This window comes from Orcinus orca, chromosome 16 (genome assembly GCF_937001465.1).
Source record: "Orcinus orca chromosome 16, mOrcOrc1.1, whole genome shotgun sequence".
In the NCBI taxonomy this organism is placed as follows: Eukaryota; Metazoa; Chordata; class Mammalia; order Artiodactyla; family Delphinidae; genus Orcinus; species Orcinus orca.
Window position 1 is genome coordinate 16237815 of NC_064574.1, and position 17851 is coordinate 16255665.

The following is a 17851-nucleotide window of genomic DNA, read 5'->3' on the forward strand; positions in this document are numbered from 1 at the left end:
GCCGCCCTAGAGGGGCGCCGACCGAGGGAGGAGGAAGGAGAGCTGAGAGCTGGGATGCTGCGGCCGGGGGAGGGCGGGGGTCAGGGCCGGGAGCAAGGAGGAGGCGGGCGTAGGGGGACGGAAATGGGGGCGGGGAGCGGAAAGAGAAGGTGGAAGGAGTGGAGGCGGAGCTGAGGGGGAATCTAGAAAGGGGACATGTGGGAACGAGGGAGACTGAGCGAGGTTTGGGGTTCGGCGGGCCTGAGGCTTAGGCTTGGAACTCGCCTGGGTCATGCTAAGAGTCTCCGAGGTCATCGGTTCCCACCCCACCCAAAAAGTAATCTTCACGAGGTCGGAGGTTGAAGTCAGTCCCCTTTTGCTGTGTACTTTGGGAATACTGGATTTAGGGAAGGACAGACATTGCTCATCCCTAAATTTAAGCTTAGCCCTCCCTTCAGTCCTTCAAGGTACTGATCATTTCCTCCTTTTGTGGACTGAGGAGGCCAGGAATCGGACCGGCGAAGGCCTTTTCTTGGAAGCCTGTGTGTGTGATCTCTTAATTGAATACCCCTCCCCAGGATCTTAGAGGAAAGCTTAAGGAAAGGAACCAGGTCTCCACGGGCCCCCCCCCCACTCCTGTGACTGCTCTTCCCAAGGCAGTTTTTCAAAATGCCTCACCTCTACTCCTTCCCTTTCATTCATTCTTTTCAGCAGATATTTATTAAGCAGGCTTTATGTTTTTTTTGTTTTTTTTTTTTTGGCGGTACGCGGGCCTCTCACTGTTGTGGCCTCTCCCGTTGCGGAGCACAGGCTCCGGACGCGCAGGCTCAGCGGCCATGGCTCACGGGCCTAGCTGCTCCGCGGCATGTGGAATCTTCCCAGACTGGGGCACGAACCCGTGTCCCCCACATCAGCAGGTGGACTCTCAACCACTGCGCCACCAGGGAAGCCCAGGCTTTATGTTTAGTCCTGGAGACACAAAACAGACAGGGCCCTGCTGTCTTGGAGTTTACAGCCTGGTAGGAGATAAACCAAAGTAAATGGCCTTTGTCAATTCTCCTTTACCTTTACTTAGCTTATTGATGACTTCTAACACATCACCCCAGCCTCAGTCCTGCTCCCATCAACTGCCAAAGTGATCTTTGAAAAACCCCATTCTGATTGTGTCCTTTTGCTTAAATCCTTTGGTGATTACTCAGACCTAGAAGACAATTGATAAGCTCCTTGAGTGCGACAATCAAGGTTCTCCAGAAGCTGCCCTTATCCTTCAGCTTCTCCCTGCTAGTTATTCCCCAACACAAACCCCCAGTTCAACTGGATGATTCCTTATCCTCCCAGTATGCCAGCTTTCAGTCTTTCTAAATCTTTTGTGTTAGTTGCCAACATTTTTTAAAGACTCAGAGATTTCTTTGTGAACAGAAATTTGCGGTCTGTGCCTTGTCTGGCAACACTGTGTCCACATTTCTGCGTGGCAATTGGTTGAAACCAAGGAACGGCTGCCCACTCTAGATCAGGTCTGGACTTGTCAAAGTGCCAGGGTCCCCTCCCCACGCCCCCCCCAGGCTGCTTTCTTCATTTACATTGTCTGTCATATAGGCATCTGTGCCAGTGACCCCTTATTACACCACCTTTTTTTTTTTTTAACATCTTTATTTGGGTATAATTGCTTTACAATGGTGTGTTAGTTTCTGCTTTATAACAAAGTGAATCAGTTATACATATACATATGTTCCCATATCTCTTCCCTCCTTCCCACCCTCCCTATACACTACCTTTTAACTTGAGCAAAATTGAAAGAGGGTGTTGGGTAATGTAAACAGCATGGATTTGACATCAAAACCATAGGATTTGGACCCAAGTGCAAAAACTTCCCCGTGGGAATCCATCTTTGGCAAACCAAAGATCCATAATCCAGAGACTGCTCAGGTCGAAGTAAACCTTAATGTAACATGACCTTAGGCCCCCATCTAATAAATACCCTAGAGGGTCGGAGAGCTCATGGTAATTACACCACAAATGACAACAGTGCATGGAGGGAACAGAATTGCTCTTTGCCAGGCATCCCTGGGTGCCTGCTAACGTTGCACGGATTAGCTGCTTTCACCACCTCGGCATTCTAGGCCAGGAGTCGGCAAACCACAGCTATTAAGTAACAGAGACACAAAGAGATGTTAAAATACAATGTGGCCTATGCAGCCATAGGAATATATATGGCCAGGGTATTATGGGAGTCGGAGGCAAGGGCACCTAACCCATCTTGAGAGTATGGTGGGAGAGCAGGAAAGACTCCCTTGAAGAGGTGATACTTAGATTCCATAATGAATTTTTTTTAATTAATAGGCTTTATTTTTTTTAGAGCGGTTTTAGGTTTACAGAAAAATCAACCAGATAGTACAGAGAGTTCCCATATACCCAATTTCTCCCCACCCACAATGTCCCCTATTATTAACATCTTACATCAGTTTGGTACATTAGTTACAATTGATGAACCAATATTGATACATTTTAAACTAAAGTCCATAGTTTACATTAGGGTTCATTATTATTGTACAGGTCTAAGGATTTCAACAAATGGATATTAGGTACCTACCATGACAGTATCATACAGAACAGTTTCACTGTCCTAAAAATCCCCTGTGCTTCATCTATTCAACTCTCACCCTCTCCTCTCACCTCAACCCTTGGCAATCACTTCTTTAGTTTTGCTTTTTCCAGATGTCATACAGTTGGAATCATACAGTGGGTAGCCTCCACCGACTGGATTCTTCCACTAATACTATGATATAAGATTCCTCTATGTCTTTTTATGGCTTGATAGCTCATTTCTCTTTATCACTGAATAGTACTCCATGGTATGAATGTACCACCATTTGCCCATTCACCTACTGTTATGGATTGGCTCAAGTCCTCCAAAAAGATATGCTGAAGTCCTAATCTCTGGTACCTGTGAATGTAACCTTATTTGGAAAAAAATCTTTGCAGATGTAATCCAGTTATGATGAGGTCGTTAGGGTGGGCCCTAATCCAATATAATTGATGTCCTTATAAAAAGAGGAAGTGGCCATATGGACACACGCAGCGGGGAATACCATTTGATGACAGAGGCAGGGATTGGAGTGATGTAGCTATAAGCCAAGGAATGTTAAGGATCCGTAACCACCACCAGAAACTAGCAATAAGCAAGAAAGGATTCTATCCGAAATCTCAGAGGCAGCATGGCCCTGCTGATACCTTGATTTCGGACTTGTAGCCTCCAGAACTGTGAGAGAATAAATTTGGTTGTTTAAGCCCTCAGTTTGTAGTACTTTGCTACAGCAGCCCGTGAAACTGATACACTTCCTGAGAGACATCTCGACTCAGCTTTTGACAGTTATGAATAAGGCTGCTATCCACATCTGTGTGCAGGTTTTTGTGTGGACACAAGTTGTCAACTCATTTGGATAAACACCTGGGAGCATGACTTCTAGATCATGTGTTAAGATTATGTTTAGCTTTGTGAGAAATTGCCAAGCTGTTTTCCAAAGTGGCTGCACCATTTTGCATTTCCACCAGCAGTGAAAGAGTTCCTGCTGCTCCATACTCATGCCAGCATCGGGTGTTGTCAAGTTTGGATTTTATTTTGTTTGTTTTTGATTTCATCGGTTCTTACATAAATGTGTAATGTAAGATCCTGGTTTGTCTCCCCCAATGTTTCTTTTTGTTCCTAATATTCTGAAATTTTTGTTCCTAATATTCTGATTAATGGCCTTGAGTCACCCAGTGGGTTTCCTTCCTTCCTTTCTTCCTTTTTGCCTCCTTACCTCCATCCCTCCCTTCCTTTCCCTTTCCTTCTTTTTCTTCCTCCCTCCCTCTTTTTTTTTTTTTTTTTTTTTTTTTGCGGTACGCGGACCTTTCACTCTTGTGGCCTCTCCCGTTGCGGAGCACAGGCTCCGGACGCGCAGGCTCAGTGGCCATGGCTCAGGGGCCCAGCCGCTCCGCCGCATGTGGGATCTTCCCGGACTGGGGCACGAACCCGTGTCCCCTGCATTGGCAGGCGGACTCTCAACCACTGCGCCACCAGGGAAGCCCTGAAATATTTTTGTGAATTATTTCTTCAAGGATTTCCTTCCTTCATCTCCCTGTTTTCTATGTTTTCACTTTCTGGAACTCCAGTTAGTTGGATATCTGAGTTCCTGGAATGATTTTCTAATTTTATTTTTTTTCTCCCTCTCTCTTACTTTTTTACCTTTTTGTGTTTGGGTCTACTTTCTGAATAGTATCCTTCAACCTGTATTTGGTTAGAGTTCTGTGCAGGAGACAGGATCAGAAACCACTCTAGGTATTTTAAGCAGAAAAGGATTTATTATAGGGAATTAGGTGCTTGCAAACTCGTTGGAAGAGCTAGGGTTGCTGAAATCAGGGGGACTTTTGTTTCAAAGTCACCATAGCTGTGGTTGAGAGGTCACATTTGCTACTCTTGCTGCTGCCACCGTAACTTCCTGACCGCATGAAGCTGGGGACTGGGCACTGGATCAGGGAGTCTGGCCACTGACATTTGGCTCAGAGGTAGAGTTCAAAGACAGCAAGGTTGTTGTGTGGCTTGAATAAGAAGTTCAAATTATGGGGTAGTCTATGACATGTCAACTTACATGAGGACTTTGATATTCATCCAACTGATATTCATCCAACCAATTTTGGCCTTTCATTTTAATGAAACAGAAGCTGAACTCCTGACGGAGTGAGTTCTATAGGTGTAATCAGAAACACAGCTCCAATAGCTTCACTAACCTTGCCAGACAAGAGTAGGCTGTGTCAAGGAGGCCAGAGTTCTCCAAACTCACTGGGTTGAATTTTGGTCACATAATCACCTTGGCTCTCACATAAATGAAGCCACTGGAAAGGTAGGCATCATTAATGAAAACAAATATGAATCTGTGTTTCAGTTTCATGATAGCTGAATCAGAAATAAGTTTCACAGTGGTCTAGGTTTTGCAAGTTTCTACCTGTTGAGGAAGTGGCAAGGCATCGTCACACTCCAGTATTTCCTCTAGCCTTGGAAGGTTCACAGAACTATCCTCCTCCAGTCTCTTTCTTCAGAGTTCCAGCTGGGCAAAAAGAACCATTAATTTTTTGGGTGTTTGTGTGTGTATTTTAAGAATGATATTTTGTAGCATTTAATTTTAAGTAAGCAAACACCTGCTGTATTCATTTTAAATAATATATTTTTATTACCTGGTGATGCATGAATATATTTCACTGTAAGACAACTAAAATATTAAAGATAAAAACTAAAGTCTCCTGTGATCACCACCCTCAATACCAGTTCTCCTCCCCAGAAAGTAACCAAGTATCAATTATATAGCAGCATGCATTAGTCAAGGGAGGTTAGGTTTTGCTGCAATAACAAACATCTTCAAAATCTCAGTGCCTTACAACAACAAAGGTTTATTTATTGATCCTTACATGTTTGTCATGGGTTGGCTTCAGCTGTATCTCTGGACACAGGTTGAAAAAGCAGGTAGGTTATGCTAATCTTAAGGCAGAGAGAAAAGAAACAATGGTGGGACCTCTTAAATCTTCCACTTGGAAGTCTCATGTCTCTTTCACCCACATTTCCTTGGTCAAAGCAAATTATATAGCCAAACCTACTTCAGTGAGGGTGTATAATCCTTCCATAGAGAGGGACAGTGAAAAATTTCCTGTAGTTTTATAGAGTACATAAAACTATAGAAATAGGTATCATTTTAATATAAGTTATTGCAATACTGAACTTTACTTTCTTCATGCAAAAATATGTCTTAGAAGTCTTTCCATGTTATACAGATAGACCCATCTCCTTTTTATTTATTTATTTGTTTATTTTTGACTACGTTGGGTCTTTGTTGCTATGCGCAGGCTTTCTCTAGTTGCAGCAAGCAGGGGCTACTCTTCATTGTGGTGCGCAGGCTTCTCACTGCGGTGGCTTCTCTTGTTGCAGAGCATGGGCTCTAGGCGCGTGGGCTTCAGTAGTTGTGGCACATGGGTTCAGTAGTTGTGGCACATGGGCTCAGTAGTTGTGGCTGGTGGGCTCTAGAGCGCAAGCTCAGTAGTTGTGGCACACGGGCTTAGCTGCTCTGCGGCATGTAGGATCTTCCCGGACCAGGGCTCGTACCCGTGTCCCTTGCTTTGGCAGGTGGATTCTTAACCACTGGGCCACCAGGGAAGTCCCTCCATCTCCTTTTTAAACAGCTGCATTCATATGCCGTAATATGGATATACTATGGTTTATTTAGCTATTTCCCTATTTGAAAACATTTAAGTTGTTTCTAATTTGTTATTACTGCAGACAGAATTGTAGCAATATCCCAGTACTTGCCCCTTGTACATATGTGCAAGCGTTTCTCTGGGGTGGGTACAGAGAAGTGGAATTGCTCATGAATAGCTCATGAATAGTTCCAAAGGAACTGCCAGTTTTCTCTCTGTATCCGCATACGGCATACTCATTAGGAGAATTTCAAAAGTTTAATAAAAGGACTACTGACAAAGAATAGAGTAGTATCCCAAGACTGATAGCAGTGAGGCTAGGCCTGAACGAGCAAAAGGAGGGAGCAGTTAGCAGAGACATGTGGAAAGAGATGGGTGAAGCCAGCAATATGGCCCTATAGTGAAGGAGTCAAGGGAATAAATGCCTCAAATCAGTTTTCCCTCTGGTCTCCTACTGGGCTGACCTCAAGCAGGTGACAGACAGCCAAGGAGTCTATTTATCTAGCCCGTCCTGGCCTGCCTCCTGGAACACAGAGGAGGTGGAAGGAATAGAAAGCCAACCTGGAGGAGCAAATAGAAGATATCTATCCTGTTCTCTTACCCACAGAACAGGAAATGACTTAATTGTTTGCCGATATGATAAGCAAACAAAAAAAAAATGCTACTTAAAAGTGCACTTTTAATTTGCGTTGCCCTAATTATTAGTGAGGACTTCTGCTGATAATGCAGGAACCCAGACTGTCTTTTCCAGCACAGCTTAGGTTTAAATAACCTAACCCTAACTGATACAGCATCCTACTATTGACAGTTCATAGTCCTTACATTTAATTAGAAGGAAAGAGATCTTATTGTTACTGTTTGTAGAAACAATGGGGTTGATTTGGTGGTTTGTGCCATTAAGTCTTCTGGAACTTAGGCTCCTTTAGTCTTGTTGCTTCATCCTACATTAATTGCTCATTTGGACCAAGCTCACCTCATGGGTCCAAAATGTCTGCTCCAACTCCTGCCATTATATCTGCATCCAAACCAGAAGGAAAAAAGAAGAGACCAGGAGGGAAAAGGTGGAGGTGTGGGGTGCAACCCAGTGGTCTCTTAATGAAGGTTCTAGAATCTGCTATGTGATTACCTGATTTACACCTTGTTGGACAGAACTCAGTTACATAGCCATACTTGGCTATAAGGAAGGTTGGGAAGATTTTAATTTTATTTGGGGAGCTAAGTGCCTAGGCACAAGGGAGATGATCTATAAATACTATTTTTAAAAGTCCAGGAATTGGACAGACACCCTTCTCTGGCAGGTGAGTTGGTCCTGCTTTCTAGGAGGAGTGTACCTGTACTTTGACCTCCATGACCCCTGGCTCTTCCCTTGGGGACACTCTTCCTTGTCCAGTATCCTCATGGCCAAATTTAATAGATACTAGTGTCACCTTTTTGGGGACTCTACAAATATTATATCCCTGTTTCCTGATAGTTTGGGGTCCCTGGAGTTTCTCATTTCTTTGTAGAAGGAATAAATGTGAAGATGTTTATTAGGGGACATTTAGTGGTCTCTGCCACAGATGCTCAGAATACTGCCTGGCCCATTTTTTCCATGTTTAAGCTCAGGAGTCATATCCTCTATGACTATATCCTATATGGAGACTAAGGTCAGTTTTTAAAGAAAAATCATACACAGTCAAAATTATCATCGATACATCCATGTGTGTTATCCTCCACAACTTTGTAAATGTGTATCAATTAGCTAAGGCTGCCTAACAAGCCACTCAAAACTCGGTGATATAGCCATTCATCTGTCGATGGACATTTAGGTTTCTTCCATGTCCTGCCCATCGTAAATAGTGCTGCAAGAAGATGTGGTATATATATATATAATGGAATATTACTCAGCCATAAAAAAGAATGAAATTGGGTCACTTGTAGAGATGTTGATGGACCTAGAGTCTGTCATACAGAGTGAAGTAAGTCAGAAAGAGAAAAACAAATATCGTATGTTAACGCATGTATGTGGAATCTAGAAAAATAGTACTGATGAACCTATTTGCAGGGCAGGAATAGAGACACAGACGTAGAGAATGGACGTGTGGATACAGTGGGGGAAGGGGAGGGTGGGATGAAAGGGGAGACTAGGTTTGACATAAATACACTACCATGTGTAAAATAGAGAGCTAGTGGGGACCTGCTGTAGAGCACAGGGAGCTCAGCTCAGTGCTCTGTGATGACCTAGATGGGTGGGATGGGCTCAGGGAGGGGGGAGGGAGGTCCAAGAGGGAGGGGATATATGTATACATATAACTGATTCACTTCATCGTACAGCAGAAACTAACACAACATTGTAAAGCAATTATACTCCAGTAAAAAAATACTCAGTGATATAAAACAACAATCATTTACTTTCATGTAAAGTAAGTCTGCAGTCTGGCTGATCTAGCAGCCAGGGCATGTTCTCCTACATAACAGAAGCACTAGAGGGCAAGGCCAACCACGCAAGCACATTTCAAGCCTCTGCTTGTGTCAATGACTGCTAACATCCCATTGGGAAAAGGAAGTCACATGGCCAAGCCTAAGGTCAGTGGGTGGGGAAGTATATACGTACACAACCAAGGCCAGCATCCCCCAACATCAAATTCCACTCCTCCTATGGAGGTGGTGTGGGAGAGGGAGCGGAATGTTTTTAAATAATTTAATTTGCCATAAACTGATTTTTAAATCAATTGCTCTAACGTATTTGTCAACTTGTGGCCCTCGATTCTTCCATTTCTTATTTGAGGAGGTCAAGGAGGGCATCACCAACCACTCGCCCAGTTAGTTGAACATTGCATTTTACTTCTTTGCTAACAGCTTGACACCCATAAAATAATCTATATATTATTTCTGTATGAATTGGTCAAAATACATCCATTATGGCAATTGGATGGCAGATATGGCCTGGGTCACAGGTTCACTGAGTGGATGGTGGGCAGAACCATTTTCACTCTTTAAATCCCCCCTCCCACTACCCATGACATTGACCTTGGCTACCTGTCAGCTGTTCCCCCTATTTGAGCAGCAGTGCAGATGGGACAAGTACATGGGCTCTGTAGTGGATACTGTGGCATGCTGCCCAGACCCCCCCACTCCAGGACTGAGGCACTTATATTCCCCCAGCTGCTGCTAGCATAGTCTGCTGACAGCTCCCAATCAAGTCCCTCTTGAGGATTTGCCCTTGGTTGAAGAAAGCAACCTAGTCCAAGTTCTACATCCAATGACTGGATGAAGTGGGAGTCCCAAAGTCCTGCCTCCATGCCATCCTAGCTCCATCCTTATCCCTTGGCATCAGCTAAGGCCTCTGCTGAGGCAACAGGCTCTGAATATGATCCTGAAAGCACTCTGTAATAATCTTCCTGCATGCATACCTCCACGGAGTTTTATTCCTGGGGAACCTAACCCACAACAGGCTCTGAAGTCAGACGGAACTGGGTTTTGAGTTTTATCCCAAATACCCACGAGCTATGTGGCCTTAGACATTATACATTCACTATAAGCCTCAATAAGCCTCAGATTTTTAATCTCTAAAGATGAAATAATGATAGTATATGCCTCTTATGGTTACAATGAGGATGAAGAGAAATAATGCTGTAAATAATATGATATCTGGCACGTGTTAGATTTTGCTGAAATGTATTCCATTTTTGCTCAGCCCGTTGCCTGCATTTCCAGAAGCCAGTGTCTTCATGCCTCACTGAAAGAGAAATGGTCCTGTTGTGCTAACTTCTTTCCAGCAGGTGGCGCCAGTGGATAAATCCTATCCAGCTCAGTTAACAACTCTCACTATTCACAGATTACATACCAGTTTCACATGCATCATCTCATTTGATTCTCCTTCATCAATCATTTACCAAGTGCTGATTATTCCATCATTTATTCTTTCATCCCTTCCTCAACGCATGCTTGCTGAGACCTTACTCCAGCCAAAGTGCAGCTTTAAATCCCTTCTAAAACATCATGGTGACTAAGACACAAACAAAAAAGGAAAGTAAAAGAAAAGAAGAAAAGAAAATTCCAAGCCCCAGCTAGAAAGCTGGATTTTGAGAGATAAAAAGACAAGTTTTAGCCACTGATTTCGTTCTGGTCCTGACTTGGTGCCAACGTGCCTGATGGAGGCTGCTTTGATAAAACAATAAAGCGGAAGAAGCTTGATTTGAGTGAAACTGAGTCAGGAAGGAAATGATTCTTCTGCAGGAGCTGCTGAGGTGCCTCCCCAGAAACCATCCGCAGTCCTTCCCAAGGGCTATTGATCTGAAGGCACAGCAGTTGGTTCTTGGACTGGTTAAAATTGCCGAGTAGGAGAAAAAAAGAAAAAAAATCCATAAAGGAGGTGTTGAGGGCTTGCGGGGTGGAGGAGTTAGCTGGCCTGGATTCAGGAGCTCCCGATAGAAACGACTTTGTAGTTCTTTCTGCTTTGCAGCCGGCCAGCGAGCATTCCTGGAAGCCATGAGACCAGGCCGGCTGAGATCCTGGTGGGACAAAGTGTGCCCACCCTCAGCCTACTCTCACTCACTCCAGAGCCGTGGGGGAATAAACTCACCTGAAGATCACCCCAGCAGTGCAATTTAGGGGTGCCAAGAAGGGCTCCCTCCATGGGTGAAATCCCTCTGTCTCTCAACAACCAGTCTCTGGACCCCAGATGCCACCATTAGTGATTCATTGTCCCTTAAAATGAAAACTGCAGGAATTAAGAGCTGAACTTCTATATAGGCAGGGGTGTGTGTGTGTGTGTGTGTGTGTGTGTGTGTGTGTGTGTGTGTGTGAGAGAGAGAGAGAGAGAGAGAGAGAGAGAGAGAGAAAGAGAAAGAGAGAGAGAGAGAGATTATACTGACTTGGAGAAAAGTCTGTAAATGTTCACATCAGTTGTTGTCATGGGTTACCTTGAGCCAGAAGGTGTGGAGTAAGTTAGAAAGATTAATGGAGGATGGGAAAAGAGAAGGAGAAGAATAGGTAAGAAAAAAAATCACATTAAAAAAGGATGTCAGAAATTCCCTGGTGGTCCACTGGTTAGGACTCAGCACTTTCACTGCTGAGGGCACAGGTTCGATCCCTGGTCAGGGAAATAAGATCCTGCAAGCTGTGGGGCATGGCCAAAAATAAATTAAAAAATAAATTAATTTTAAAAAAAGGATATCCATGATTTAAAGTATTATTATTTTACATCACAATCAATATGACTTTACTCCAGGAATATAAAATTGGTTTAACATTAGAAAATGAACTCATACAATTTACCACTTTGACAGAATAAGGAGAACAACCATCTCAGTAGATGCAAAGAAAGCATTTGATAATATTCAACATAAGTTTATGATTTAAAAAAAAAACTTAAGAAATTAGGAGTAGAAGGAAACTTCCTTCATATGGTAAAGATTTTCTACAAATAACATATACCATATTTAATGGGAAAATACTGAAAGCATTTCCATTGAGATCAAGAAAGAAACAGATTCCCAGTATGTCTATTTCTGTTTATTATTGTGTTTGAGATCCTAGCCAGTGCAAAAATAAAAGATTTGAAAGGAAGAAATTACACACATGAGGAAAAAAAAAAACCCAAATCTACCAATAAGTTATTAGAATTAAAAGTAAATTTAGCAGGACTTCCCTGGTGGCACAGTGGTTAAGAATCCACTTGCCAGTGCAGGGGACATGGGTTTGATCCCTGGTCCAGGGAGATCCCACATGCTGCAGAGCAACTAAGCCCGTGCGCCACAACTACTGAAGCCCGTGCGCCACAACTACTGAGCCTACACTCTAGATCCCGCGAGCCACAACTACTGAGCCTGCCCGTGCCACAACTACTGAAGCCTGAGCCCTTAAAGCCCATGCTCCACAACAAGAGAAGCCACTGCAGTGAGAAGCCTCTGCACCGTGATGAAGAGTAACCCCCCACTCACTGCAACTAGAGAAAACCGGCGCACAGCAACGAAGATCCAATGCAGCCAAAAATAAATAAATTTATGTAAAAAAGAAAGATCCATGGACTAAATACTCAGCCATTAAGAAGTATGAAATTTTAAAAAAAGTAAATTTAGCAATCACCATATACAAAGTCAGTATACAAAAGTCAATTGAATTTTTATTTACCATAAAAATTTAACACAAAACTTTGTTTAATAACATCAAAAAGAAAAAAGTACCATTTACTTGTATCACAAAACTCAAATAGCTAGGAATAAATTTAAAGAAATATGTGCAAGACCTGTAAATTGAAAAACTTAAAACATCACTGGGAGAAATGAAAGTTCTAAATAAATAGATTTTTCTTGTTCATGGGTCAGAAAACTCAATATTGTAAAGATGTCAATTCCCTCCAAATGTGTCTATAGATTCAGTGCAATTTTTTTCTTTGAAAAAGTAAGGAATATTTATTATTTGATTTCTGTAAAAGATTTATTCTGTTGCCTGTGAGTGTAAAGACATGCCTGAAAGATGCCCACTAAAATATTAACAGTAGCTATATAGCGTGATAAGATTTCAGGGGATTTTACTTTCTCCCTTATAATTTTATATATTTAAAAATTTTATAGAGTGTGTTTAAATTTAAAAAACAAAACAAAACAAACTATTGCAAGCCAAACGGGAAAAGCAATGACAAAAACTGAGACTTAGTATCAGACAGGATTCAAATTCCAACTCCTCCATTCCCTAGCTGTGTGACTCAGAGAAAATTGCTTAACTTCTCTGCGCCTCAGTTTCCTCCTCTTTAAAAGCAGGGGTTGAGTGGACAGCTCTTGTTTTTGCCTGCCCAGCACCTTTCCCCTTGATCTCCCTTTGGGAATCATCCCACCTAATTCTTACCACAATCCATTCGATTTGTGCAAGAGTGGCGAGCTCAGGTGCCCACGGGATTTGGTTTGGTGATGTAAATGAGGGAAGTGGGCCAGATGTGAGGAAGGCACATGGGTAAAAGAAATATTTTACTTTCTTCTTTAATCCACTGTAAAAAACAAACAAACAAACAAACAAAACCAGTATTGCAAGATTTATGACAAATGGCTCTGATATGAGGTTTCAATGCTGAGACAACAGGACATGGTGGGGACTGTGGAGAAATGGAGAAACCATGCTCTATCCAAAGGAGACCCCCATCACAACAGTGAAGAAGTGCACCCATGTTGCTGGATTTCCAATTTGTCAAGAGAAGCCAGAAATCTGGATTTTAATGTGAAATCTCTCAATGTTTAATTTTTGGCAATGAATGCAAAAAAATTAAAAAATGTGATGTTGGCCCAAACGGTGCAGGCCATGATTCTGTCTGAGTGCCAGATCTGAGCCTGAGGGTCCATTGTATGATCTCCAGCCCAGTGGGAGAGACAGATGGGTGGATAGGTAGTTTTGACACAGCTTGATAAGTGTAATGATGGAAACACATGCTGTAATGGGGCAGAGAAGAGGAGTGGGGGTGGGGAGGCGGTCTTTGAGGAGGAGCTGGCACCCCATCTGAGTCCTACATGAAGGCTCAGCAGGCCAAGAAACTGGGGTTGGGCAGTCCAGGCAGAGGTAACAGTCCAGGGGAGTTCCATGCTAGAGAACCTAGCAGACTGGCAAAGCTCAGGTGTCAGCTGGGGGTGGGGAGCAGGGGGAGAGAAGGCTGGGGAGGTGGGCGGGGCCCAATGGAGAGTGACCTTGACCATATCATGTGTCTGTTCAACCATTTCTTAATTTTCCCACGTTGTAATTTCTGCTGTTCTTGATAGAAAACCAGAGGTTGTTTCCATGCCCCCAAACCAACCATTTCCTCTGATAAAAAGAAGCCCTTTCAGCTGTCAAAGTTGGCAAAACTCCTCTTTCTTCCCCCCCAACCCTCCCCAACCCCCCCCAACCCGCTCTGGCTCACCCTCACGTGTGTTTCACTCTCATCCCTGGAGTATCCAAGAAAATAAATACTTTTGACCTTTGTCAGAACACCTTGGACTGGCCAGTATAAAAAGAAACAACTTGTACAGGAGGAAATGTTTCAATTCCTCCCAAATGGCTCTCTTTTCTCTAATGTCCAAAGCCAAATGCAGTTATGATTCTGAGACCACAGGGGTGGTGTGCAGGGCCCTGGGCTGCAGGTCATGAGTCCATTCTCATCCTGGTCCCACAGCCTGACTCCTCCAATAAGACCAGGCCACACATGCCCAACTGGAGCATAAGCAGGTATGTATTCGTTCTATGTGTCAACTTGACTAGGCTAAGGGATGCCCAGATAGCTGGCAAAACATGATTTCTGGGTGTGTCTGTGAGGGTGTCTCTGGAAAAGATTAGCATTCGAATCCATAGACTGAGTAAAGATGGCCGTCCCCTGTGTGGATGAGCATCCTCCAACCCATTGAGAGCTCAGTTAGAATAAAAAGGTGGAGGAAGAGTGAATTTGCTCTCTCTCCAGAGCTGGGACCTCCATCTTCTTCTGCCCTTGGACATTGGAACTCCGGGTTCTCAGATCTCTAGACTCAGACCAGATCTTAGATGTATACACATCTGTATCTATATCCCTATCTATCAATACACATATATCTCCTGCTGGTTCTGTTTCTCTGGACAGCCTGAATACATTCATATACATGATAACATATTAAACAGCACGGGAAAGTTTACCATGAAAAGCAAACTCTCACCACCAACTCCCTTGAGGCGACCTCTCTTAATCATTTTAATTTTCTGGTGATTACCTCCCTAATTATAAACAATAGCTAGATAATATTTACTGTCTGTAAAGTGTGCTTATAATCCCTGCTTTCTCCAACTGCTTGATATTTATATACTTATTTTTCGTTCTCATTTCTCTTCATAAATTCAATAAGCATAACCTCTATCTTATTTTATCCCATAGACCATATCTTTTGACACTCCACTTTCTAAGATGAAGGTATGAGCAGCGTTTCTTTTCTCTCGCTGTTTCTATTTTCCACATTTTGTCAGCCTCACTTTTGTTTTTAAAGTGTCATTTTATTTACTGTGGTAGAGACTTCCAGAGTTCCCCTCTATTGGGGTCTCTCCTTCCAGACACATGGAGGATTATGTTTCCCCACCCCTTTGAGTTGGTGTTACCATGTGACTAATTCTGGCCAATGGGTTGGGGGAGGAAGTGACCTTTGCTACTTCTAGGCTTGGAGCATTTAATGGCTGGTGTGAGCTCCTCCCTCCCCCAACCCCCAGATGCAGATACCATGTTCTCCCACCTGCTGCCACACCTGGCAACATTCCATACGGAAGACCCTCTGTCAGCAACCCCCAACCCCGGCAATGTATAATCAACATGTAATATGAGGGAGACATAAATCTTTGTTGTTCTAAGCCTCTGAGTGTTTGGGGGTTATTTGTCACTGCAGCTTAAACATGCACTTCCTAACTGATGTAGTTAACATATTCTGTCCAGCAACTATTACAATCAAGAACTTTAATGTTTTGTCCATCCTTTAAATGAACAGATTACAAAAAAGATAAACTATTTCTGTCCTGGCAAGTCTGAACATGTCTTTATTTGCTCTCACACTTGATTATGTTTGCCTGGGAATAGAATTCTAGGTGAAAAATCTCTTTTAGAATTTTCAAGATACTGCACTATTGGCATCTGGCTTTTGAATTCTGGTGAGAAATCTGATACTGGTCTGAGTCTTTTTCCTTCACAGATGATTTTTTTTTTTTTTTTGGCTGTGCTGCGTAGCTTGCAGGATCTCAGTTCCCCTACCAGGAATTGAAACTGGGCCATGGCAGTGAAAGCACTGAATCCTAACCACTAGACCACCAGGGAACTCCCTAGATGAATATTTTTTAAATCCAGGGAAAACTTAGAATGTTTAAACTGTATTGCATCTGACACAGTTTAGTTTTTTTCTCACATTTTCTTTCTCTTGGTCTTTTCCATCTCTGTCTTTTTGTTCTATGTTGGGAGAACTTTCTTCAACTTTAAATTTCAGCCATCTATTAAAGTTTACATTTTAGCAATAGTGTATGTTTGAGAAATTTTAACAATATTTATATCAGTATAACAAGCAGAAAAAAATCATGAATCATAAGTGTACAAATGGATGAATTATCACAAAGTGAACACACGCAGATAAGGACACCCTAGTCAAGAAGTCGATTATTACCAACAAGTCGTTGTCCCCTTGTGCTCCTTCCCAATCACTACCCACCCCTTCTCTCCAAAGGTTACCCATTCTACTGTTCTAACCCTGTCAATTAGTTCCTCCTGTTTTTTGAAACAAATAAGTGGAATCATACAAGTCACTTATCCTCTTGAAGCTCCAGTTTCCTCAGCTGTAAATTGGGAGTAAAAATATAACTAAAAGAACATGGCAGATTATAGGTGCTTAGGACATGTTTGTTTGTTTAATCTGTGTAGCTCATTGTACCTTAAATCACTTGCACAAGTGGTGGATTTCCAGCATAAAAAGAGGTTATATCACCAATGAACCAGAAAACCTATAGTCCTAGGATCTGATATGGGCAGAGTAGGAGGTGAAAAGCCACTAAGTAGGAAAGGAACATTTTCTTTTGACATGAATGAGAATTCCTCTTGATCCACATCCTTACCTGCATTTGGTATTGTCTGTGTTTTGGAGTTTGGCTGTTCTAAGAGGTGTGTAATTTTAATTTGCGTTTCCCTGATGACATGTGATGTGGAACATATTTTCCTATGCATGTTTGCCATCGATTTGTCTTCTTTGGTGAGGTGTCTGTTAAGATCTTTGACTCACTTTTTTTAAAGACTTTAAAAAAAATTATTTATTTAATTTATTTTTGGCTGCTTTGGGTCTTTGTTGCTGCGTGCGGGCTTTCTCTAGTTGCGTTGAGCGGGGGCTACTCTTCGTTGCGGTGTGCGGGCTTCTCATTGCGGTGGCTTCTCTTGGTGCGGAGCACAGGCTCTAGGCGCGCGGGTTTCAGTAGTTGTGGCGCACGGGCTCAGTAGTTGTGGCTCACGGGCTTAGTTGCTCCGCGGCATGTGGCATCTTCCCAGACCCGTGCTCGAACCTATGTCCCCTGCATTGGCAGGTGGATTCTTAACCACTGTGCTACCAGGGAAGCCCATTGACTCACTTTTTAATTGGATTGTTTGTGTTCTTATTGGTGAGTTTTTGTATAGTTTGGATAACAGTCCTTTATCAGATGTGTCGTTTGCCAATATTTTCTCCCAGTCTGTAACTTGTCTTCTCATTATCCTCACATTGTCTTTTGCAGAGTAGAAGTTTTTAATTTTAATGAAGTCCAGTTTATTGATTATTTCCTTTGAGGATCGTGACTTTGGTGTTGTATCTAAAAAGTTATTAGCACACCCAAGGTTTGCTCCTATTATCTTGTAAGACAGTGGTCCCCAACCTTTTTGGCACCAGGGACCGGTTTTGTGGAAGACAAGTTTTCCACAGATGGTGGAGGGGAGGATGGTTCAGGCAGTAATGAGAGCCAGCGATGGGGAGCGATGGGGAGCGGCAGATGAAGCTTTGCTCCTTCGCAGCCACTCACCTCCTGCCCTGCCACCTGTTCCTAACAGGTCGCGGACCGGTTGGGGATCTCTGTTGTAGGAGTTTGGTGCATGTGTGGTTTTAATCTAACCTGTGGCTTTTGCCCCCATCCAGCTGGTTTCCAATAATGCCCTTGGCTCATTGTCTTTTCTTTTTTTTCATATTTATTTATC